Below are 14,898 nucleotides of genomic sequence, written 5' to 3' on the forward strand. Positions count from 1 at the left end.
CATCAGAGCACTGAACTAATTCAATTTTAAGGGCAAAATGCCAGGAGCTAGGAGGATTTGAAGGATAGGGAAAAGCATAATTAGATAAGCTGCAAGACTTAAATATGAACAATCGTTATGGCTGAGAATACGAGGGATGCAAACCTAGAAAAAACGCCCTTCGCCATTGGGAAATCTGACGACATTGTTGTCCAAAGTTAAAGCCACATGGAATGAAGTCACTGTCCCTTGGTTTCACTCGATCTCATCATGCACATCATCACCCAACTTGCCACTCTACAAAATGACCTCACTAATCTAGTTTTAATCGGCGTCTATAGAGTTTTTATTTACCTATTTCATTTTTGCACTTGTTTAATACATCCAGTTCCTAGTGTGCCTTCTATGTCTTTCTACATCTGTGTCGTGTTAGCATGACATGACACTTTTAAGCTGCCCTTGGAGTGTTTCACAAGGGGTGTCCTGCAGAAGGCTCTCTCCTTGTGGAGCAAGAATGGCTGAGACAGGATTTTGTGGTCAAATAAAAATGGGAGGGCTTCCACGGTGGCGCAGTGGTTAGGAATTGGCCTGCCAACGCAGAGGACACGGGTTTGATCCCTGGTCCGGGAAGATCCCACATGCTGTGGAGCAGCTAAGCCCGTGCACCACAACTACTGAGCCCGCGCACCACAACTACTGAAGCCTGCGCACCTAGAGCCCATGCTCCACAACAAGAGAAGCCACCGCGATAAGAAGCCCACGAACCACAACGAAGAGTAGCCCCCGCTCGCCGCAACTAGAGAAAGCCAGCATGCAGCAACGAAGACCCAACACATCCAAAAGTAGATACAATTAATTAATTTTAAAAAATGGGAAATTTTCTATTCTGCATTTCCCTCTTGGAGATTCAGGATGAACACTAGCATAGTAAAGGCTCTGCAAAAAAAGAAAACTGCTCAGCCTTTTAAATCTACCATTAAACTTGTCTGACCATAGACCCTTTCTTCTGGAACAACTATTAACAGCCTCAGAAGCTAGAGTCCAGTGAATCTACTCTGGGAAATAGCCCTAGAGGGTGGGTGGAGGATGGAAGCCTCACATCACACATTTATAAAAAGAACTGGATAAACGTTTTAATACAGTCTACCGTTTGTATCCATAGAACAGAGGAATAAGAAGCCTGGGTTTCAGCCCTGAATATGCAGCATTGAGCGTATTTCGTATTTTACACCTCTTTTCCTCCTCGTGGATAGGATGGGGTAATGTTGAGACTACGAGTCACTACATATTCAAGTACTCTGGGAAATAACAGATGTCATTTATTAAGTGCTTGCTGTGTGCCAGTATTATGCTAAACACTTTAAAACATCGCTTTTTAAATTCTCATAATGCCCCATTATTAAGTTTATAAATTTTAAAACTGAGGCTTAGAGAAGGAAGTAACAAACCCAAAATCAATCAGCTAAAAAATACACCAGGCATGTAAAACCAGTCTGTTGGACTCCAGAACACAAGCCCTAGCCACTACTGATACCCAGGCTCAGTGGCTTAGTCAAGAGGCAACATAATTACTTAGGTATTCCATATATTTCACTTTGAAATGCCATCATGAAATCACTTATCCGAAAAGCTGTTCTGCGTCACTGGGGAAAAGAAGAGCGAGGCTTTGTCTGCCCAGCCTGACAGTGTCTGCTTTCCACTCCGTCTCAGGAGAGACCAATGCCAAGCGAGCAGGAAAGGAGCAGGGTGAGGGTGGTAGAACTGGCCGTGGCAGTGATGCTGCTGGCCCCAGGTGCCACCATATCTCCGACATGAAATGAGCAGCGTGTCAATACTGATGCTGAAATTTGTGAGAAAAGCACATTGTTTAAGGAGTCCCCATAAAACACAGGCATTTCATTTCAAAGCTGAAAGTGCCTTTCATTATCCCATAGTCACTTGCCCACAAGGACTATAAAAGATTATTCCGTCCATCTCATCTCTCTTTGCCACACCAAGGCCATGGTGGTGAGGGTAAAGCCAAGTGGGGGTTTGTTGAGAGTGGAGCTAGGAGGGATGAAAGGATTGTGTTTTTATCCATCAAATAATATTTGTTGAATGCCTACTCTTCTAGGCCTTAGGGATACTACAGAAAAAGAACCAAGCTGTGAAATTTATATTTTTTGATAGATTGGATTATTGTCCTTAACAATAGGATTATTGCATCTAATTAGATCCCCATTGATTGTCAGGTGACTTGGCCTTGATCCTGTGAGAGGAGCATATATTCTACTTGCCTTTTTGACTTTGTGCTTGGTTACATGACATGCTTTGGCTAATGGAATATGAGCAGATGTGACTGTCACGTCTGAGCAGAATTTTTAAATGAGATTTCCTGCTTTGGCTCTGCTTCCATTTATATTCCTGCCTTTCACCATAAGGACAGTTTATCCTAGAGAAAGAATGTTTTTTCAACTCAAGTCTTGAAGTGGAAGCCAGCCTAGCTGAGCCTGAGTGAGCTCAGAAGAACCAAGAAATGCTGCAGCCTATCCACAGCCGTCGTGTGACATAAGCAAGCGATGAATGTTTGTTGTTGCAAACCACTGGGGTGCTGGGGCCATTTGTTGCTGCAGCAAAACCTGACTGATACACATACTATTTTGGAGATACGACAGTATGTACATATGTAATATGTCAGGTAGTAAAAGTTCTATACAATTGGCGATTCACTTTGTTATACAGCAGAAGCTAACACACCATTGTAAAGCAATTATACTCCAATAAAGATGTTTAAAAAAAAAGTTCTATACAACAAACTTCAGCAGAGTAAAGTGAAAGGAACAGATTTGGGAGTGGAGCTTGATATGGCATTAAGGTAGTAAGCAAAGGCCTCTCTGCCGGAGTTGCATTTGGGATTTTGTCTTTTTTTTTTTGTTTTTTTTGACCGTGCCTCACGGCTTGCGGGATCTCAGTTCCCCAACCAGGGATTGAACCCTGGGCCACAGCAGTGAAAGCCCGAAATCCTAACCACTAGGCCACCAGGGAACTCAGAGTTGCACTTGATCACAGACCTGAAGGAAGAGAGGCCAAGAAATATGCAGGTAATTTTAAGAAAAACATTCCGGGCAGAGGGAGCAGCAAAAGTAAAAGCTCTTTTGGGGATGAGGAATATAGGGGATGAAGACAGTTTGCATAATTTTCAGATTCCAACAGGCTATCTCACTGTGGATTATTTATAATATCTGTAGATGTGAAGTGGAAACTGGAAGACATTATAGGATGGTACGATTTTATTTCTGGAAAGCTCTTGGACATCCTCATCTCATATCCTCATTTCGTAAAAAAAGAAATTGCAACTCTGAGAAGTAATTTGCTTAACGTCATGCAAACAGACAGATTTTGGATTAGAACCCAGGTTTCCCGACTTTAATTAAAGTTCAAGAGCATGTGTGCATGCAGCTTGGCAATTGATCCGTGAAGAAATAGAACAGTCAGAAGCTGGGAGGAAGCAAGTGATGCTGCCTATACCAATATCTGAATTGACTAACACCACACTTGAATTCTCCAAGACAAAGCTACGCTACATACACCACTCAGTTGTCACCACGGACCCAATCATAGCTATTTTTAAGGTAACTGCACTTTTAAATGATTGAACAGTCCCAAAACATTTGGTTAGCTAGATCTCTACCTCTGCCATCAAAGTATATTTATGGAGAATCAATATATAAACTTAAATTATAAGCACACTGGAAAAATAATGTTGATTCTAGAAATTATCTTGCAAGGGGAAGGTCTTTTAAAATATGATATAAAACTCTGAATCATGAAGCATTGAAAGATTGAATGATATACAAATTTTAAACATATGTATCAAAAGAGATTATAGTAAAGGCAGTAAAAATAAAATATGGGGAAAAAACATTTGCAACTCAGCTGACAGAAAAAAGAGCTATTTTGTTAACGTAAAAGATACCTTTAAATTATGGTTAAGAAAAAAACAATAATAAAAAGGGCAAGGGACATGAATAGACAATTCATAAAAAAAAGAAATAAAATGCTCAAAAGGAGATGAAAAAGTGCTCGTCCTCTCCCATAATCAAACAAAAAGAATATTAGAACATATAAATAGAATTTTTTATATCTCACTGGCAAAACTTAAAAGCCTGAGGAGAGTCACTGGGGAGAACGCAGTCAGCCAGACACCTTCCCACGTTGCTGGTGGGAGAAGCCAGTAGCAGAATCATTTTGTAGAAAGCCTTGGCAAGATCCATAAAAATGGAAAAGACACGTTCCTGTGGCCTAGCAACTCCACACATAGGAATATGAACTTGAATATTCATCCTCTGAGTAAATATTTAGTGAGTATTTTCTATGTACCAGTTTCTATACTGGGAGCTGGAGACCAGCGATGTACAGGGAAGTGTGGTGAGATCTGTCAGAGGATGAGGGTTTGTCATGCAAGGAAACTGTCGGGACTTTGTACTAATGGAATAGGAATTAGAAAACCTAACTTTAGTTCTGCTTTTGTGGCCAAATTAATGCAATAACCTTGTACTTTAGTTTTTCTTTCAGTTAAAACAAGATTTGAGTAGGTTATAGCTTGGGTCCTATTTACCTCTAGAATGTTTATGACTTAAAAGTCCTCTCTGGGGTTTAAAGCAGAACCCACCTTTAGCAAATAGGGGAATGGGTGTGTCCAGGTCTTGCTGACACCCCAGACGTCTCAGAATCCCGGAGGGGTGGGGATCACTCTTCACAATGGGGCATTTTCTGGATGGTCTTTTTAGAACATAAATTCTACTTGATGGGAAATGATTCAAAACATCGTGTATAGTAAAAAAAAAAAAAAAAAGGTGTTATGAACAGAGCACAAAAATGACATCTACTTTTAAAATAACATAATATACATCACAAATTTTCTATTTGCTGCTAAAGCCTGTTTCACTTTCCTTAGTCATTGCGATAAATGAGTCAGGACTTGGTGGTTAGGATTATTTCAGTGGAAACCTTTCAGAAGTGCTGTTCTAATCCTATTGCTAGCTACTGGTCATAGAGTTGTATGTTGCCTTTTTGAAACCTTATTTTTAAAGTTTGATTCTGGCTAATTTTTCCCCTGAATTTTAGTTCCTCAAGAAGAGACTTCTAGCATCTCTTCACAGCGTAACCTTTATTCCAAACTGTTCTCATCCATGGAACAAAGTATATCTTGCCATTTGGCCAGCAAATGGTCACAGTTTTTAGGAAGCAACGTTTTTCCTCAACGACTTGCTTCCCTCATCAATACGGTCCTGACATTCTCCTTATCAGGCAAAGATCCCAGAGTTCAGACACTTCATAACAGGCCAGGATCCCTCGAAGTCCACAGGGGCTCCATACAAGTTGGTTTTTTGTTCACGTCTATTTTATTTTTCATAACTTTTCTCCATACAAATTTTCCATTTTGTTCAGTAGGCTGCATCCCCAGTGATTAAATTTCTTGCTCCATTAATTATGATTCATAAACCTTCCCTGTCTATTAAGATCATTTCCTTTGACACTCAAATTCCCCTTTGTGTTCCAGTAGGGAGCTGGTCAAGGAGATAAAAACAGGAAGACTACCATTTCAGCTGGCAGCCATGCAAATTTACTATTATCTTTGAGGTTTTAAAGGACGTGCTATGACTTCAGGGTATTATTGAATGTCACCAATTGACAAGAGTATTTTAAACCTAGAGAAAATTTTTTTTTAGTAATAAATTTGTTGGCTGTTATTGTGCCAGCCTTTGTGAATATCCACTATTGTGTTTTATTCATCCTGAAAATGCTTTTGGTAGTATAAGGAATGTTTGGCTGGGCAAACACATAGACAACCAGAATGATTTCCACCATTTCTTAATAAAAAACATTCTGCACACTCAGAAATCAATTACTTATTTTAACAAAATGAAAAATGAGTTCTAGTTTTACTCTTTTTTTAATCTCCCTACATATCATTTTCTGATTTAAAAAATGCACATCTTTTCTTCATCTTGTAAATAAACCTATCAACGTTGGATCAGATTTGTCAACATTTTAAAGTATTTCATTGCTTCTTTCAAACTTATTATTTGGAAGTATTATAATGAAGAAAAATGAAGTTTACTTCCTCCTGACCCCTTCTCCAACTTACTGTACACTCTCTTTTACCATCCTATGTTATATTCTGACACAACAGGGCAATTCTCTAAGATAAAATTATATTCTTTTTTTTCTTGGTACCAGTTAAGGGTAGGTCCCTAAACATGGTAGCTTGGTTTTACCAATTTAAATGACATTATACACATATATTCTCTTGTCTCTGGCTCCTTTTACTAACACTGTTTTTATAAGATTCACGTATGGTGTACATCACTGAAGTTCATTCATTTTCATTATATTCATTACATTCATTGTGTGACTATACCAAAATTTTATCCATTCTACTGTTGATAGACATTTAGGCTGTTATTAGCTTTTGGCATTTAGGAACAATACTGCTATACATATTCTTGAAAAACGTATCCTAGTGCATATATGCCAGAGTTTCTTCAGGTTATACACACTGAAGTGGAATTGCTGGGCCATGAGTATGTGCATCTTCAACTTTACTAGGTCAGGCTAAACTGTTCTGCTAAGTGTTTATACCATTTTAACTCTTGCCAGCAGTGTATTACAGTTCCTATTGCTCCACAGTTTCCTCAAGACTTAGTATTATCAGACTTTAACTTGAATTTTAAAAGGCTGTAGCTCTGGTTATAACCACTGCGATAACCATAGCCCTGAAGCAGCAAGGCTGTGTGATGCTAACCTCTAAGATCACTCCACCCTCTCTAGAAAACTAACGCTCCCTTCCCTCCTCCTTGTTTCCTTTGCAAACTTGATCTCTGTCTCCTACCAGGCTGGGCCACCCTCTGTCCCGATCTTCACTCCTTCTCTTCCCCCCCTTTCCTTTCTTCTTTTCCTCCCACTATTGTTCCTAGAACCTTCTCTTCCATTGAACCTTCTTTTTCAATTAGCTCCTTGGCCTGACTCCATCTCATTTCAACAGCTACTATTTATTGTACTAATTATAGGCTTTGTTCTCTTTTTAATTTCAAGAGGCAGGTAAGTGGAGACCATTTCATGTCCCCCAAAATGTCTCTGGATTGGACACGCCAATCATGATGGTATCACTCATATTCACTATCCTTCTAAGGGGAGTAGCCTCTGCCCACAACCCCTTAGGCTATTGTGGGATTTGAATTATGTGACTCGTATGATTCCTTCTCTGGTCACAGCCCATTGAACCAAGTGTGGTAGTTGACCCAAAGTCAGTCAATCCATGAATAGCAGTCCATGACCTGGCCCTGTAAGAAAAGATGAACCAGGCCAATTTAATTCTTTCTCTAGGGTAAATGAGTTGAAAATGAGGACTTTTATCAATAGAAACAGGAAATAAAAGGTAGTTTATAAAAGTCATGGGGGTCCACATGCAAACCAGAGATATGGGGAAGAGAAGCTATAAATAAGCAGACATTATACAAAAGAAAGAAGAGGGTAAGGGCGATTGGTGGTAGCAGGTGATTGAGAAGTAGACATTAACTATAGAGCCCAACTGTAGGACCACATGACCCATGCTGGTGGTCCCAGGAGCCCTTTGGACCTGGTTCTGGTTCCTATAAGGCCAGGATGTGACTGTATTCCTGGATGCTTATGAAGAATCTCTCTTGACTTCTGCCCCGTCTACAGCCCTCTGTTAAACATTTTCATTAACTGAGATAAGTTGAGAAAATTCCCTCTGTATGCTACAAGCAAAGAGCTGATCTAGAAAAACTCTAAATTTTTTATGTTTCTTCTCATGTGGGGCTCTTAACTGATGTTTCCCCTCAGTAGGCCGTTGGCCTTCAATGGAGGCTGACCTTCAAATGCACCTGCACACGACCCCTCTGCTCTTATAATTCACATTTGTCTCTCAGCACAGAAAGTTGTTATGTTCAGTTTGTTAAAGGGGCCACCAGCTGTTAGGTTTTTACATTTTTATCCATAATTTTTATCAAGAGAAACTATTTTTACTGAAAACTCTACCAGGAAGGATGTAGCAATGCATATTCCCAAATGGGAGTTTTTGTGTCTTCACACATCTCTATGAAGGGCACCCCTGAAGCCAAAGGATAAAAATACAACAGTGAAGATAAGACATGGTAAAAATAAACACAACATGTGATCTTGAGGGGATAACAAGGATGGCTGCTTTTAAACTAACATACACCAGACACTGAATAATGGTTTTAGATGTAAAACTCCAGCCTCTCCCTGGTTTTAATCCAACATAAGCATTCTCTAGGTTGGTACTAGGACCTTTTCCAAATATCTTCACCCTGACTATGAATTCTCACTAGTATCCCTGATGTTACAGATGAATTAGCCACTGAACTTTAATAATTCCGTGGGAAGAGATCTTCAGGAAGAGATCCAATCAGCCAACAAAAAAGAATTATACAGTCACAGAAGTTGTTCCACACTTGAGAAGGGATCAAGAGTTCAGCAAGTGAGGAAACAGGGTCCTTGAGTTAAAGTGACTGACCCGGGGTCACACAGCTCTAGAGGAGCCAGGATCAAAACCCAGATATTGTTTTCCTTTTCTTCAGAGCTTTGACCATTTATTTATACATTTTCCCAAAAACAAATTAATAAACTTCTGCCAAATCTTTACCTGACCTGTCAGTTTGAATCCCAGGGTATAGAGTTTCCTCCAGTCATTGAGAGTAGCTATGACTCTGCATCTTTTTTTTTTTTTTTTTTTTTGCGGTATGCGGCCTCTCACTGTTGTGGCCTCTCCCGTTGCAGAGCACAGGCTCCGGACGCACCGGCTCAGCGGCCATGGCTCACGGGCCCAGCCGCTCCGCGGCATGTGGGATCTTCCCGGACCGGCGCACGAACCCGTGTCCCCTGCATCGGCAGGCGGACTCTCAACCACTGCGCCACCAGGGAAGCCCGACTCTGTATCTTATGGAAGGCAAGTGAGCTGATGCAAAAGCAGGGCAAACACAGATATAGGAAGACATTCAGGTCAGTAAGTACGAGAGGCAGAGAGGCATGAATGGGAGAAAAATGCCATCAGGGAAGATGAGTGGTACACACACATTTTGGCCTACTTACTAATTTTTCTTAGGCCTTCTGTTGGCTAAACTGAAGTCAGTCTAATTTTCACTATATGCTGATAGAAAAAAAAAATAGATGATGTAATTATAGAGGCACATGATTTTGTAAGATGTGGATGATGAAATTAGGAAAACCAAAATAAAATCCAAGTTTTGTGTTGCAGGAGATATAAAAGGAAATGAGAAAACATTCTTAATATGGAAGACCAAGAAGAGAATAAAGGAAAATCGTTTATAATCATTGGAAGGAGGAGAGTTTTTTCTTAATGCTTTAAAAAAATTTTATGTTATTTAGAAAGCAGAAACTGTGGCAACTTGGGAAGATGAACAGGAAGCTTCCTTGCATAAGAAAGGAAAATTCAGATTCCACATAGATACCCAAAGCAATCTTTTCAAAATGCAAATCTGATAATGTCTCTATTGTTCCCCACTGTTGTTAAAAGACCAAAATCCTACATACATATACGAGGCTTTGCCTCACATGGTTCCCTGTGTACCTCTCTAGCCTCCTATTCATATTCCATCAATTTCCTTCCTCCATCACAATTTGCCCCTCAAGCCATGCTGATCACTGTGGCCATCAAATCCATCAAGAACCATGTTCCTTCTCCCCCCAGGGCCTTTGTAAGTGCTCTTCCCTCTGCCTTAATCCTCCTTCTTCCACCTGAACGTTCACCTTCACCTAGTCAGCTCTTACTCATGCTTCATATCTCAGCCAACACATCAGTTTCTCAGGAAAGGGCTCTCGAGTCCTCCTGACCCCAGTTTGAGTCCCATTTTTATGGCCTATGTATATTTCTTTTATACCAGTTATGATAGTTGCATGGTTACATTGTCATGTGATCATTTGAACTAGTCTATCTCCCCTACTACAAACTGCTGGGCAGCCCCCACTTCCCTTTCTGCTCACCACTGTTACCCTGAGTGACCAGGATAATATCTGCTACATATTTGTTCTGCCAATTAACATTTGTTCAGTTAGTATTAAATGCTAGAAATAAAACCTGAGATCTATGGTTTTTTCCTATAATATTTGCAATGGAACACAAAGTGAGAATCATCAATCTTTTAACCTGCTGTGAGGTTAATGATTCCAGAAGAGCAACCAATAAGAATGAGGTTGGAAGGATTTATTCTTGGAAACTATATGAGATACCTCTCTTATAGAATTTATTGTGAAAATTAAATGAATAAATAGAATAAGTGCATCATTAAGTATAATATGTATAAAATATATAAAATAATATCTAGGCCCACAGTAAAAATTGACTACATATATTATTGCTACCATTATTGTTTTTAAAATCAGCAGAAAATTCAACTTCCTGTATTAGTACCTAGGTTCTCATCTAATGGGACTGGGCAAGTGGGGTATAAAGATGCTAAGACATTTTAATAAATCATAAGAAAAGCCATTTCAAAACCCAAATAACACAGGATGAGGGGTCAGGAGACTGGTTCTGATCTAAGGTCTGTCAGCCCTATGTGCTGACAAAGATTCTTTGCTTGATAAAACTTTAGTCATTATCCTGAACCTTCCCCTGTGCCCATCTGTGCACTTCCGTGAAAATGCCAGTTTTAGCAAGAACCCTCATAATTCAATTTAGCAAGCTAAATGATAATAAAATCATAGTAAGCAAAATGGTAATAAAAATACAACATATCAAAATCTTGGGATTTAACTAAAGCAGTGCCTAGGGGGAAATTTATGGCTTTAAATTCTTATATCATAAAGGAAAACAAATCTAAAAATCCATGGCCCTTAAAAACCTAGAAAAACTTAAACCTTAAAAACCTAGAGAAAGAAGTGCAAAGTAAACCTGAAGTAATCCCATGAAAGAGAATAATAAAGAGAGGAAAACAATTAAAGAAAAACCAGACAGATAATAAAGAAAATTAGCATTTCCAAAAGGTAGCATTCTACAAAGATATTTTATATTTTTTTTGATTTTTTTTTAAATTTTTTAATTTTATTTTTTTATACAGCAGGTTCTTATTAGTCATCAATTTTATACACATCAGTGTATACATGTCAATCCCAATCACCCAATTCATCCCACCACCACCCCCTTGCTGCTTTTCCCCCTTGGTTTCCATAGGTTTGTTCTCTACATCTGTGTCTCAATTTCTGCCCTGCAACCTGGTTCATCTGTACCATTTTTCTAGGTTCCACATATATGCATTAATATGTGGTATTTGTTTTTCTCTTTCTGACTTACTTCACTCTGTATGACAGTCTCTAGATACATCCACATCTCAACCAAATGACCCAATTTCGTTCCTTTTTATGGCTGAGTAATATTCCATTGTATATATGTACCACATCTTCTTTATCCATTCACCTGTCGATGGGCGTTTAGGTTGCTTCCATGACCTGGCTATTGTAAATAGTGCTGAAATTAACATTGAGGTGCATGTGTCTTTTTGAATTATGGTTTTCTCTGGGTATATGCCCAGTAGTGGGATTTCTGGATCATATGGTAATTCTTTTTTTTGTTGTTGTTTTTTTTTAAAGCAGAGGTCTTCTTAGAAGCCCATATGATTTAAATTTATTTATTTATTTATTTATGGCTGTGTTGGGTCTTCGTTTACCAAGTGCCAAACAGCATTGGAAAATATTCCTTTGTAGGTATATCCCACTGAACATTCACCACCCCAAGGATAAAGAGAAAATCATAAAAGCAGAGAGGAAAAAAACCCCCAAATTACCTGCAAGAGAACAGAACCAGACTGACTTGAGATTTCTCATTACTAACAGTGGATGCTAAAAAAATTGAGCAACATTTTCAAAATTCTTAAGGTAAAAGATTTAGAATCAAAAATTTTATACCACAGTTTATTTTCAAACACATTTGCAGACAAGTAAGGATTTATAAAGTTTCCTATGAATACATCCTACACTTTAAATATTAATTTGTCAAGAAAGGAGTACGATCAAACAAAACAAACATTTCAGGATGAGGGTCGTGTGGGATGTGAAAGTATTGATAGCTACTGTCACTCAGAATAGAGAAGAAAGATGGCAATAAATTTAAAGAAGATTCATCAGGCCTTGATTCTTGGAAGCTTCTACTATGAGTGGCAAAGTTTTATTGATATGGAGCTCTCATTTATGGCTTCTGCCATAATAGTTGATTCTATAGGGAATAATGTTTACATGTTTATATTGTATTGACACATCCCATTTGGGGTTTCATTTTAAAAATTATCCTACAGGAGAAACAAAGAAGGCATATAGAGAATTCTAAGAGAATATATAGAGATAGATTGAAAGATAGATAGATGATAGATAGATGATAGATATAGATAGATTGGTAGATTATTGTGAACTCTAGAAGTATAAAAATAAAGATAACTAAAAATGTTTGGGAAGTAGACTGAGAAAAAGAGGTGGAAGGAAAATTAATGTGATAACTTCTTCAGGTTTCATTGCAGAAGATCAATAGATAATGTCTAAAGTTTATAAGTTTAGAAATAGAAGTATGACAGCTATGAGAAAAACCAAGTCAGAGGAAAAGTTTAGCAAAGGTTCCCCTGTGAAGGTGGTGCAGAGGAGCTGCCACAGGAAAATAGTTAAAGGAAGAGTCATACTTTATATTGCATGCCTTCTCTACAGTTTTAAATTTGTTACTGTGTCCATGGAATACTTCCATGATTAAAAGCTAGTTTATAAAAACAGAAGAAATCATATAAAAATGAACTTACAGTTAATCCATCTTTTGGCTGTGGAAAAGGGAAAACTCAATTGATCATCTGCATGTATTTTTCAATGCATTCAGAAATACAAAAGAGCATTAAAAACACTTCAGCTGTGCATAAAAGATCTAAAAATGTTAATGCCCTTCAACCAAAGACCGCCAGGGCTCTGCAGACCTCTTGCACTGAAGGAGAATGCCCACGAGGGGGTGCTATAAAGCCCTTCAGGGAGGGCGAGTTAGAAAGATGCTATTATAGGATTTAGGCTTTGGGTGGGTAATTTTGGGGAGAGTTGAAGGAAGCAGGGGCTCACTCTAGATTGAGTGCTGTCAGAAAGCAGGAGCAAGTCTATGACTGTGTGTCTGAACAAATCTGATCTATGGGGAGGGAGGCTTAAAATGGGGATACAACTGTAGTTGGTAAAGAAGTAGCCATCACTCATTTTAGCTGAGAACTGGGGATGTTTGCTATTTTGTGGGTTGCATGGTGTTTTTGTTTTGACTCATTTATCATATGGTGTCAAAGTGACCTTGTCTGATGTTCTGTGAATTTCTGTCCAATAGGAGAACAGCATGGCCTGGCTGTAAGCATCAGACCAGTTTCCAGCAGTCAGGGGCTGCTTTTGGCTTTCTCAGAAACAAATGAAGGAAAATATCTCTTCTTAACATGTGTGAGCTTGTACTTGTCTGGTGTGGAGTTTGAAGCTGCTCTCCTTTAGGATATATAACTATATCAATAAATTTTATATTATGTATCATCTATAATTATATATAATATATATATAACATATATAAAATATATATAGCATATAATTATGTAATACTATATAATTATAGAGTATATATTATATATAATTATGTAATATAGTGTATAATATTATATATATTATAAAAATACATTTATATTTATGTAATTTTATTTTGCCAGAAACAATGGTCACTGTGGTGAGCTCTGTTACCACTTGCTCTTCTCCAAAGACTCTCTTCTCTTGGTTTTGTTGATTTTTCTCTATATCTCTGACCTTGACCCAATCTCACAGAAATTTCCTTTTGTGCTTCCACACTCTCTCCCCAGCTGATCTCATCCATTCCCATAGTTTCAAATACAATCTCTATGGTGATAGGTTCTAAATTTATGTCTAACTCTGGCCTCTCCTCTGACCTCCAGACTCATTTATCCAACTGCCTACTTGACATCTTCTCTTGAAATTCCACAAAAATCTCAAACTTAAGGGCTCTAACAAGGAATTTATTGACTTTCCTCTTCTGGTCTTTGCCATCTCACAAAACAGTCCCACCATCTACCTAGATGCTCAAGCTTGTGGCCCGGGAATCAGGCGTGATTCACACATACCATCAGTCCCCGGATCTCATCCACCAGCAGATCCTGCTGCTGCTACTCCAGAAAGCATCTCATACCTCCCCCACTTCCCACCTCCTCCGCAGCCCAGCTCTGGTCCAAGCCCTTCATCGTCTCCATGACACCAGCTTTCTTATTAGTCTCTGGGCTTCCATCTTGGATCTCTTCCCAAGGTATTCTCACAACAGCCAAAGTCGTCTTTTATTTATTTATTGGCCGCGCTGTGCAGCTTGTGGGATCTTAGTTCCCTGACCATGGATTGAACCCCAGCCCTCGGCAGTGAAAGCGCAGAGTCCTAACCACTGGATCACCAGGGCATTCCAAAGTCAACTTTTGAAAGCATAAATACAATTAAATCACTTTCCTCTCACCTTGAAATCCTTCAATAACTTTCCAGTGCACTTTAAAATAAAATCCAAAGTCTTGCCCACAGTCTGTGGCCTGCATGACTTACACTCTCCCTACGTGTCAGACTGATCTCATCTCAGATGTCCCTCCCCACCCAACACATTCTTCTTCAGATTTTTAAATACTTTCCAAGTTATCAAGCTCTTCCCTATCTCAGAGCCTTTGAGCTTGCCCTTCCTGTGAAACCACCCACAAAGGCCTTTCTCCACCACCTTCCTTCCCATGGGAGGCCCCTGCTCATCCTTCAGTGTGTGCTTCAGTGTTCCCTCCAGAAAAAGTCTGTCCTTGACCTCCCTGTCTAATTAACTCCCCTAATTATCATGGCATCAAATCCTTT

General features: G+C 39.0%; 1 long non-coding RNA gene across 2 annotated transcripts in view; it reads right to left on the reverse strand.

Annotated features, from left to right (window-relative positions):
• Nucleotides 1-14,898, reverse strand: part of LOC137204766 (uncharacterized) — a 399,567-nt gene that overhangs the window by 22,923 nt on the left and 361,746 nt on the right. The gene's annotated exons all lie outside the window — the stretch shown is intronic.

Source organism: Pseudorca crassidens, chromosome 13 (genome assembly GCF_039906515.1).
Source record: "Pseudorca crassidens isolate mPseCra1 chromosome 13, mPseCra1.hap1, whole genome shotgun sequence".
Lineage (NCBI taxonomy): Eukaryota > Metazoa > Chordata > Mammalia > Artiodactyla > Delphinidae > Pseudorca > Pseudorca crassidens.